The sequence below is a fragment of the Suncus etruscus genome, chromosome 5 (assembly GCF_024139225.1).
Source record: "Suncus etruscus isolate mSunEtr1 chromosome 5, mSunEtr1.pri.cur, whole genome shotgun sequence".
NCBI classification, from domain to species: Eukaryota; Metazoa; Chordata; class Mammalia; order Eulipotyphla; family Soricidae; genus Suncus; species Suncus etruscus.
Window position 1 is genome coordinate 4139386 of NC_064852.1, and position 12134 is coordinate 4151519.

Below are 12134 nucleotides of genomic sequence, written 5' to 3' on the forward strand. Positions count from 1 at the left end.
TAAGCATTTTCATTAGAAAATCTTGCAAATCTACACATCTGCGCACATTTATTCATATAACTAGTGTGGAAAAACTTTGTGCTTATTTGGTACTTATTTGATACAGCCCTTACTCAGAAAAAAATTACACAGCAGTACTATGTAATTCTACCATTTTAACTAAACAGAAAACACTTTTCAATTTACAATTATGCTGGAGGCTGTTACTACTATCTCGGATCATTTCAGCACCACCTCAGAGTAGATTGGAATTCCCCACTTTAAGAAATACTGTGCTAGGCTTTGTGACTAAATTTTAAATGAAGCAAAAGAGTATAACACGTGTATAGTTGGGTCATAGAGAAAGTGCAAGTAAATTGCTTGCCTTACATATGACCAAACTAGGGTTCAATCCCCGACCTTGTATATGGTCCCCCAAACCTCTCTCTGTGTGATCCTTAAATGCAGGATTTAAACCAGGAGTAAGTGAGCCTAGAGTGCCCCCCCAAAAAACAAAGCAAAATAAAGCTATTTTTAAAGTATGTTAATATATACATGTGTGTATAAGTATCTGAAAAATAATGATAATTTATATTTACTATTAGCTACTATGTGAAAGTCATTATACTAGACTATTTTAGAGTACTCTCAAATATTTCCCGTTATACTCTAAAATAAGTGACATAAAATATTATACAAATTTAACAGAATCAGAGACTGTTAAGTAAAAGCTTCTCATAGGACACAGTTGTACAGCAACAAAGTAGGAAAATAAACCAAGGTCTTCTAATCTTAGCATCTTACTTAAAATTATTAATATTTTATTTGTAGAAATTATGTGGTTTACAGTAAAGGTTTCTCATGCACATAATTTAAATACCAGACCCAACATCTGTGTCCCTCCCAACCTCCCTCAGTTACTCTTCCAGATTGATCTCACTTTAACTTTACTTGATAACAAACCATGACCCTGAATTTACATCATTCTAACTTCTTCCTGACTTCTCTTTTTTCCCCAGTCACCTCAAAGCCTGTCTCTTTCAATCCTCTTCTCTCAATTCAATTGTGTGGTTTAGTTTTCCCATTACATTGCTTTTTCACCTTTGTTTCTACCTTGCCATAGTTCCATATATGAAAAAGTTTATTCTGTCTTCTTCCCTTTTCTTCCGACGTCAACCCACATTAAAATCTCTAATTCCATCCATGTTGCTGTAGGTGGCTGAATTTGTTCTTTCTTTGAACTATATAGTATTCCATATATAACCCAACTTCTTGATCCATTTATTCCTCTTTGGGTAGTTGGGTTATTGTAGATCTTGCCTTTTGCTATCTATCATCTTACTTTTAGTTTGTTGTTATCTGCTCAGTCTTCTCAAATGTAATTGTATGCTCCTAAAGAATAAGAAGGTGCTCCAAGTAGAAAACAGAGGTCTATGGGGCCGGGCGGTGGCGCTGGAGGTAAGGTGCCTGCCTTGCCTGCGCTAGCCTAGGACGGACCGCGGTTCGATCCCCCGGCGTCCCATATGGTCCCCCAAGAAGCCAGGAGCAACTTCTGAGCGCATAGCCAGGAGTAACCCCTGAGCGTCACAGGGTGTGGCCCAAAAACCAAAAAAAAAAAAAAAAAAAGAAAACAGAGGTCTAGTATGGCTTCATTAGGAGAAAAAAATACAAATTTCTGAACTTCAGATAGAGGACTGAACAATTGTAGGTTTTTATTGAGGAAGAGTGCATAGGTTTGAGACTCTCAGGATGTCTATACAAAGGATGAACACTCCAATCCTTATACCCAGCACAGATTTAGGCAGTATTAAATAGAGAAAGGTGGGCTTCCAGGTTGAGGAACTCCTTTAAGAGGCAGGAATCTCTGTGAAGGCAGAAAAGGAAGCACTTTTTGAAAAAAATCCATGTACCTAAAGTTCAGAACAAAGCAGGGAGGGTGGAAAATGCTAGTGGGTCAGTGTAGGGAGTGCCATGGTGCCGAGTGGGGAGTGTGGAAAAGCGTTAAGTTCAGCATTTATGTCTTGAAGAACGTGACCCATATAGCCAGCTTTCTCTTCTTGATATGTTTTTAATCGGATGTTCTTTTAAAATTCACCCTTCACTGACTCCATCTCTTCTTTCCCAGAGGCAGCGTGGAGCAATCTGTTTGCATTTGCTCTTTATACAGCTCTGGGTCCTTCTCCCTTTACACCTGGCAGGTCACGTCTTGGACCTAGCACAATAGCCAAAGTGCTTTAGCTCTAAATGACCCAGAGGCAGCTTGTCTTGACACTGCTCACAAATAATAAGAAATAATGTTTCCATAATACACACTGCCTATGTTCCAGGCACACTGTAAACCACTGGACTGACATTATCATTTAATTTGGGCTGTTATATATTATCATATCACATTCTATATAAATCCTTAATTTGTAGCTGTGTACATGGAGGCAAAGAGAACTAAAGGACTTGACAGATTCACATAATTAATAGCCAGCTAGGATTGGAACTGAGAGATGTGTTAGCTATAGAACCTTATTCTTAACTTCCGGTGGTCACTGTTTGCTTGATGTTGATTTAGATTCATGGTCCAACATAAGCACAAGATTAGGGCACTGGTGTAATGGAACAGTATTCTATACTTTGGAACAGGAATATAATCAGGTATGTGCAGATACAATTGCCACAGATCATATGACCCATAGGGTGATTCTTAGTTGTCTTACGTCTGGGTGTTTCTTTTGTGTTGAATTTAGCATGTCTATGTCCATTTGAATCACTTGCTTTGATTCAAATACAAGTAAGTGTCCATTTTTAGGGAGATCCATTAGAGATTTATAGTGGTGATGTAATAGTTCTAAGGTATTTGTGGAAGCTGGCAGATTTGGGGTTCAAACTGAGGCTGATATGACTCCAGCATCCTTAATTTTGCTTGGGATTTTATGCAGGCCATTTATCTCCCGTCTTCTGTTTCTTTGTGAAGAAAATGAAGGGATTAGATTAGATCACATATCCTGAAAATATCAGCTTTTCACATTCTACCTAAATCAGCGTGCTATCTTTTTATCCTGTTTATAATACTTTATACCAATACAATTTTATTATAGTAAACGCATGCTTTACTTAGGGAACTTTGTATCACTACTACTAATTTCTTTTGGAAAGCTATGATTGCAGTAAATAATTTCAACAATTATAATAATGTGATAGGGAGGGAGGAACTGATATTAACGAGGGGCATACCTTATGTGTTAAGTGACTCTAGCTTCCCATTTATTGTTATTAGAACTTTTTTATATTTTGCATAAAATTCATGATTTTTAAATACCAGAAGAAAACCAAGGAGATTGATTGCAACACTGAAATGAATCTCCTCTTCTTCCTCCTTCTCCTCTTCTTGTTTCTTTTCCTCAGATTTGAGAAAGAAAGTAGGGGAATATTTTTTTTCTGCTACCTGAACTAAAGTTGCTCTGTGAAAAATTAAATCTCTCCTTAAAACCTTCTTTTATTTTTTCAGCTAGTGTAGACACACTCATCTTGTAAAATCATGAGCTTGAGGAAGTCTAGCATCTTCCCAGCTCTTACAATCCTGAAGCATCTTTGAAGGCCCTACATCCTCAGATTATGTTGGAAAGGAGACTTGTCAGACTGAAGAACCAAAAGTGAGTTGAGACAAGAGTTTAGAAGTCTCAATCTTCAAAGATGACGAATTGTGATATTGTAATAGCTTAAGATTTCCAGAAGGGATCAGGGGTATGAGTATCAAATATTCCAGCATTGGAAAATTGTGTTCAGAGCCCCCTTCTTCCATTCTAACCTTTCCCTCTTTTATTACCTCTTCACACCCATTATCTTTCTATGACATTTTCTTTGTCTCTCTCTCTTTTTTTTTTCTTTTGTCTTTCCCTTGTTTACTAGAGAATAGAAATGCCTGTAGCAATTTAAAGAACTTCTTCATTGTCTGATAGGAATTTGCCTTTGAAGAATTCTACAGGAGGAATTAGCCAGAATCATGAGTTTACTTTCTTCCCATCCTTGGCAGGGTATCTTGCACATTTAATGCCACAGTTAGCAGCAGCTCCATTAAGTAAGCGAAGATTGGGGTCTCATTTTCCCATAATATGAGACATGGATAATATCAGTAACTCAAGTTCCTCGGACTCGGAAGTCTAGAAAGACTGAGGTCTTCACACTGTACTTTATTCTGTGTTTTTGATGTGTGGGGTAAAGGAGGCTCTTGGATCGTGGACAATTCTTGGACCAGTCCTTCCACTCCTGGGGTTGTGGGTGGGACCCAGTGTCACTCTCATCACTTTCTCCACTCAATCTTCCTTTGTTCACTGGTATATGTGTAACGCTAATGAGACCCTACTCATGGATTTTAGCCCCTTGGGGGCCAATTAACTTTACTTCACTTCAGCTGCCAGGAACCTCAGAACTAAATCCAGATCAATTAGCTCTTCCCAGGTGTCTAGGAGCATCTCTTCCTTCGCTCCATTTAACTATTCTTTGTTCCATTTTTATTCTTAATTCTCCTGATTTATATCTTATTTAAATTTGTGTTATCACATTAGCTGTGTCTGAAGGTGGCTGGTGTGTGTACATAAATTCTAAATAAATCAGAAAAATCATCTTATTGTAATCTCTGGAGAGGGAAAGCAACTCAGGGGTCCTCTTCTGGCTTTGAAAACCAGGTGGTTCCTGTGATGGTGGGTCACCTCTAGGAGAGCTGAATCCTTTCAGGAATACCAGGGTTCGAGTTGACACCTGAATTAATTGGCACTGAGAGAGACCACCTCTGATAATGAAATCTGCAAAAGGGAGTTATTTCAGCTTGCCAACGTCCAAGTCTCATCCAACCAGGGGAGTCTTGACAAGGACCCTGGAGCAAATTCTTAGCTAGTTTATATAGATATCACAAGCATGAACAGCACATCATTTCGTTGGTTAATACAAATAATTCAACCTTCACAGCATAAATAACTGGTATATATCTTTCATTGCATACATGAATGGCCTCTGCCATTTTGCACACAAAGCACCTTATTTTATAGAATAAAATGTCTCAATATATTTCTGACTCATCTGAGTCAACTTTGATTGTCAAGGAGGCCTTATCTGGTGGAACATTCTGGACCCACCTAGTTCCTCTAGCTAAACAGAATAAAGAGGGTCCTGACATTTCTACATTCCTTTGGTACATTCTATGGTTTTATTTCTGATTTAACTCTCTCTGCCTTGGCTCAGGGTGGAAAAGTACCTAAACTTTTAAGCTTTCTCAAGAACTCCTTTACTAGAGTCTTGGAATCACCTTGGCCCTAGGTCTAGGGGGCTTTGGTTCTCACACCAGGGCACATGGGGAAATGGGGTTTAGGAATATTGTGGAGTATCTGGACAGAGAAACCACACCTACATGGTGAGTGTAGCTTAAAAGCAGATCAAGTCATAAGCAAGAACTCTGAGAAGCAGAACCCACCCAGGATGTGGGACCATGCAGGATGCCATCTTGAAGGCAGCTGTGGCTGAACAAGTTATCTTTGCTGTGACAATCTTAGATTGGAATCCTTCCACTTTAGCTAACTCTGTCGCTTTACTTTTCTCAGCTGGTATCCTTATCTGTATGTGGAATGGATAATTCATGTAGAAAAAATATTTTTGACAGAGGACCGACATAGTAGTTCTCGGGGATTATTCTTGGCTCTGCACTTAGGAATCATCCCTGTGGATCTCCAGGAACCATATTGGGTGCCGGGTATTAAATGCAAGTCAGCTGCTTGAAAGTCAAGTGCCCTATCCACTATACTATTATATTTAGTAAAAATATCTTTTAAGGAATTAACTAGTTCAGGAGTCTGCAAACGATGGTTCATGGGCTAAGTCTGACCCAACACCTCTTTTTTTTATAAAGCTTTACTGGAACACAGTTATAATCATGTATTTATGTAATACCTGTGACTGCTTTCATACTACAACGGCAGATTTGAGTGATTGAGACATGGATGAGAGAGTTCATAAAACCTAAGTATTTGCAGAAAAACATCCTATTCCTGTCTAGAGAAAATAGTCTGAGTTTTAAAAAGTCAAAACTCCTTTCATTTTCTTTAATATTTTCCATATTTTACTTATATTTTTATTTCTCTATTATTTGCCACCCTTCCCTCCCCTTTCTCCTCTTCCTTTCATCTGTCCTTTATTTCTTTCCATTTTTTTCCTGCTTTCCTCCATTCTTCCCTCATTTTTCTTTTTTCTTACATTTTGAACTGAAAGATTCCTCTAGTCTACTCTTTTTCACTCATGAAGAAGACACTGAACCGCCGAAACTGCAACTGACTGTAAGGATCTGGTGATCAAGTATTGGCCTGAAGCATGAGTTGTTTTCTTGTGTGTTCATTTGTTTATACATTTGCCATTCTTTGTGCAAACAGACCATTTTTAAAACTATGAAGAAGCAAGAGATCTAAAAATAAAGGATAATCGTTTAGCACAGTGCAAGATTCATATTAAATGATCATTGAAATATCTGAGTTCAAAAGACAAACCTATCCCTGAAATCCAGAAACTAGTCAGGGTTTGTGTTTTTCAAGGCAGCAACAACTGGGCCTGAAAAAGTCTCCCCTGTTTTTAGCTCTCCTGTTGACACAATTGGTACCTCAGAACTCATTTTGAAAACAGCAACCATAAGAGAAAATGATGGGGATGTCAGGGTGGCCAAGTGGTCTGAGGTACCAGATTCAATAAGTGAGAGAAATAGAATGTCTGTCTCGAAAATAAGTAAGGGGTAGGGGAGGAGGGAGATGAAGGGCATTGGTGATAGGAATGTAGCACCTATGAGGGGGGTGGTCTTTTTTATGACTAAAACCCACTACAAACATTTTTTGTAATCATGATGCTTAAATAATGATAAATTAAAAAAAGACAAAATATTGGGAACTCATGCCCACATTCGCCATCTTGCCCATAAAGAAACAGCCCAGTTCCACAACTAATAGTGAAAAGAATATTGTTGTCTCTGAATCATCCTAGGTAAACTGGTCCATACTGACAATTCTGGGGTTATCTCTAAATGGGCACAGTCAGATTTCCCTTTCTGCCTGAAGACACAGCAGTCTGCAGTCATACTTGACACTCTACTTACAAAGAAACCACCAATAAAACTAGAAGAGGTTCAGTTTTGTCCTAGCTCCTCAACTGAACCTTATCAAACTACAAACCCACCAAATCATTCCAGTTCTGTAGCTCCTGGACTCTATGGCAACAGTGATACCTCCAAATTTTAGTAGCTTAAAAGCAGATTATTGGACAGAATATTGACTGGGAAAAGAAGCTCACTGCTTTTTATCTCTGTCCAATAGGATCATAGCAATTCTTCTGAGAAAGTTGCATGGAAGTCCACCAAGCTTAGTGTGCTGAAGCAATAATACAGAAAACTTAACAAGCACCAAACAGACCAATAAATCCTTAGACTGTGACTTTAGTCAAACCATTGAGATAGATCACAATGATCACAACTTGACGTTTACCGATCTAAGTTTTAGTAATTCCATTTGCCTTTGAAGTAAATTTGTTTGTGACTGAAAGGGGGTAACCTAGGGTGGATGGGTAGAAAACTGGGTATCAGAGGCAAAATAGTACAAATTGAATGGTATAATGAAGAATTAACTTGATTAAGGTCGCAGAGTGAGGTGTGTGTTTATGTGTGTACATTCTAAATTCCCATCAAATACTTTTTCTACTGCTGGGTTATTTTGAGTACATGAAATGAAGCTTTGTGTTTTAAATGGGAAAGATAGCATCACCTCAAAGTTAAGAGTAGTGAAGAAAAGAATGCAGTAATGAGAGCAGACATTTTTAAAGGAGGCAGGGTTGTGGTGAGAAGTGAACTTTTAAACCCAAGGTGGTGAAGCAGACAGAAACATTATTTTGTACCTATGAAGTTAGAAGACCTGTTCCAGCATGTCAGGAAACTGCATTTAATGGTGGCTTCAACAAACACAATTGCCGTAGCAATTACAAAAGCAGGTTAGGATATTCCTTTAGCTTTAGTTGAGGGAGTGATTAAGATGTTTAGAGTTGGTTGTCTAAGCCCAGAGTCACAACAGATGTACCTGTTGTCACATACATATGTTGTTTTTGACCCTCGCTAGACTAGAGTGAGTTGGGGGGTTGTGGGTTCGTATATTTGTCCATACTTAATAGTGAAGAGATTTTACATAAAGTAAATGTATTTTCTTGTGCTTCTGAGAAGTCAAGGGACTAACTCCACAGTTAGGGGATGACATTTCCACAAGGAAGCATACATTCATTCTTGATGAGGTCATGTGGTGACTATTTGTGGCCATTTGTGGCCACCATCTTTCAGAAACTAGGCACGTTTCTTTATGCTAATGGTCTGAACTCTGCAGCCTTTGGTGTTTAAAATCCCTGGACACCTGGTGGTGCATTAAAACTACTCTTCCTGGACACGAAAGAAATTGATTTGAGAGGCTGTTTATTGGTTTAGCAAGCATTTATCAAGCAACTATTTCCTATAAAGTATTCACAGGGAAAGACTGAGTTCAGAAGATGAACTGGGAGACTGGACCAGAGATCCAGACCAGAGATCACCAAATTAGTTAAGTGGAGAAGACGGATCCTTCTCCATCTATTCCCAGTTTGTTCTGGGGTCAAACCCTGCAGTGCTTAGTATCTACTCCCAGCTCTTTTTTTAGAGATTATTCCTGAGCTGTTCACATTGTTTGGCCTCCCACATTCCAGTCACATATTTAGTCCATTGTGCTCTTTCCCTCTACATCCCTACAGTTCCATTAAAGTAGCGTTTTACTAGAATCAGATCTCTGTCCTTTTTAGATGTTTTCACCTGAATGTAAAATATTACATCATGTTCATCTGAGCCAATTTGTCATATTTTTCTCTCACTCATTTTGTCAGACAAATATGGCCCATTGAGTCCCCTTACCCACTGTTCACCCTCCTCCTATCCCCATACACTGTAGATGCTCCTGAACCTTCCAGGATGTGCCACTGGCTGTGCAGACCTGCTGAGCAGCCCAGGAAGAGCCGGACTGACAGCCTCAATCCCTGTGAGCTGCTTTTCCCAATCAATAAACTGCTTTGTTTTTCCACCTCTGCATCTCACTGCAGCATTTCCTTTTCCTCTGCTTTCAGTAAACATCTCAAATGCATTTCACTCCCACCCTCTCAGCTCATTCCCCCAACCCCCACTTTAGTGTCCTTCCAAAAGGTCTGGTGTATATTTATCAGAGATCACATATTTCAAACATAGATCACATCATAGAATGATTGTCCTCAGAGTAGATGAGAAACTGAGTTGGCTTTACTGGCAATGTGAAACAAATGCAAAATAAAGCAAAGCAATACAAATACTCACCAAAAAATCACTGCCTGTTCAAACTGTCAAAGATGCTCAGAAGGGTAAAGGACAATACATCTGAGGGACATGGAGACTCTCTTTACTTTTCCTTCAGGCCATTACCTAGCTACAGACGTGGGGTAAACTCTGATTCCCCTTTTTATAAAATGAAGCATCAAGGCTTGGTTTTCTTTCTATGCTGTTCAGTCAAAAAGAGTTGCGAGTGGGAGGAAGTCGTGTCTAATGGGTTTTCTAATCAGTGTATATATGACATGTATATAGTGATGGTGATAAGTTATATGAATTTGCAAATCTGAAAATGTCTTTTATACATTTCAATCTTGGAACACCTTTCTCGGAGAGCCCTGAGACTCAGAAAAAACAATTCCTGATGACATGAGATCTAGTAATTTTTTAAAAAGTTTATTTATTGATTAATTGTTTAGTTGTTGGGCCACACCCAATGATGCTTAGGGTTTACTCCTAGCTCTGCACTCAGAAATCACCCCTGGCAGGCTGGGGGACCATATGGAATACCAGGAATTGAACCAGGTCCCTCCTGGGTTGGCCACATGTAAGGCAAATGCCCTACTGCTGTGATATCTCTCCAGCCCTGAGATCTAGTAATTATTTTTATTTTATTTATTTTTGATATCTAGTAATTCTTAAGGAAAATTTTGACCTGACTAGAGATCATCAGGAATGAGACAAATTTGCAACTATGTCAAGCGGCCATTCTATACTTTATGTAGTTAGAAGGCTAGACCTTTGGCACCATTGAACCATTTTCCCACTTAGGAGACTGATGTTACCTTCTCAAGGAGCTGATCCTGAGTTTCTAAGTGTTAGCTACTTCACTGCATGACTCTTGGCATAGCAACCATGTCTAAAATTGCCTGTTGAATGAGTGCAATTTATTGATTTTTGGCCATAGTATATTATTGAATGTTTGCTTGAGTTAGATACACCTTTGCAATCACTTAAAACCTCCAACTATTTTTTATATGAACAAACTGAGGTCCCTGGACAGGATGAGCCTTGCCTTGGATCACACCGTAAATTAGCAACTGAGCTGGGCCAAGAGCCCGGACCTTCTAACACCCGAACCAGAGCTTTTTGCACTGACCAATTCCCATTTGCACCCAACAATATAACTTGGCTCAAACAATCTTGGGTTATCCATTTGCAGAGACCCTTCTGGGTTTTGTGTAAATTATCTGAGCCTTCTGGGGAGGCCCAGCTGGTGCCTTCTTTCTACTCTTTGGTTGGCTCTTTTTGTGAGTCTCTGTCAGGAGAACATTATCATTTTCTCTCGGCTTTCCAGCAGTGCACAGCCTCCCCATCACTCACTCTAACAGATCCTGCTGAGCACCCACAGTATATCTGGAAGCCATTTTCTGTTTGGAAGTTGGTGGCGGTCAGCCAACATCTCAGTAATATTTGCTTTCCTGAGGCTTAGACAAATCAAGTTCATTCAACTCCTCAGACTCTGTTCCTCTTACTTGGCGTGGTTTTCCCTCATTCAAGACAGCCAAGATGGAGCTGAGTTCTTTCTTTCCCTCCTTGTATCTTCCTTCCTTCTAGTCTTCCTTCCTTCCTTCCTCCCTCCCTCCCTCTCCCTCCCTCCCTCCCTCCCTCCCTCTCCCTCCCTCCCTCCCTCCCTCCCTCCCTCCCTCCTTTCCTTCCTTCCTTCCTTCCTTCCTTCCTTCCTTCCTTCCTTCCTTCCTTCCTTCCTTCCTTCCTTCCTTCCTTCCTTCCTTCCTTCCTTCCTTCCTTCCTTCCTTCCTTCCTTCCTTCCCTCCTTCCTTCCTTCCTTCCCTCCCTCCCTCCATCTTCTTTCTCTATTTTGTCTTCTCTTCCTCCTCCTTTGTTTATCTTCCTTTTCTTCCTCCTTCATTTTCTCCTCTTCCCCTCCTCCCTCTCCTTTTTTGTTTGTTTGTTTGTTTTGGGGCCACACTTAGTGACACTCAAAGATTACTCCTGGCTGTGCGCTCAGAAATCTTCCTGGCTTGGGGGACCATATAAGATGTCAGGGGGAGGGCGGAGATCAAACTGCAGTCCATCCTAGGCAAACACCATGCAAGGTCCATGCAAAGCAAATGCCCTACCACTTGTGCCACCACTTTGGCCTCTCTTTTCTTTTTTGTTACATGAGTATAGAATTGTATAAATTATAATTCTGAGGCAATGTTAAAATTAGATAGTACCCTCCAATAAATTTTAAGTCATCCTTCCCTGATTTTTTATATGCAAGAGACCAAGTTCTGGAGATGTGAGTATTAGTTGCCCTATCTTGCTTCTGCCATGATATTAAGAGTGGGGTTAGAAGTGGGGCTTGTTGCCTGCATAGCTCCTGTGAATTCAATTCAATAGCAACTTCTCACTTGTCTTCCCTTGGAAACTTGACCTCAGACTTTGTCATTTCGAATTGCTCTGAGTCTGGAGTTAGATCTAAATGAGTCTGAGGCCATGGTTAGATAATCTTAGGCTGAGTACATCATCTTTCTAGTACTTAGTTGTTTTTTATTTTTTTAATTATGTTTTGTTTCTTTGTGGGTTTTTGTTTGTTTGGCTTTTTGTTTTTGACCATACCTGGTGGTGCTCAGGGTAACCCCTGGTTCTGTGCTCAAGAATTACTTCTGACAGTGTCCAGGGGACCATATAGGGTACCAGGGATTGAATCAAATTCAATGTAAGTCAAAGGATCTGCCCACTGTTTTATGGCTCTAGCCCCTGGAACTGAGTTTTCTTACTGATGGAATATAGTCTCTGTTTTTGCCATGTTACGGAGACACAATGTTGT

General features: G+C 39.7%; 1 protein-coding gene across 2 annotated transcripts in view; it reads left to right on the forward strand.

The window, feature by feature from the left end:
* Nucleotides 1-12134, forward strand: part of BRINP1 (BMP/retinoic acid inducible neural specific 1) — a 230000-nt gene that overhangs the window by 29558 nt on the left and 188308 nt on the right. The gene's annotated exons all lie outside the window — the stretch shown is intronic.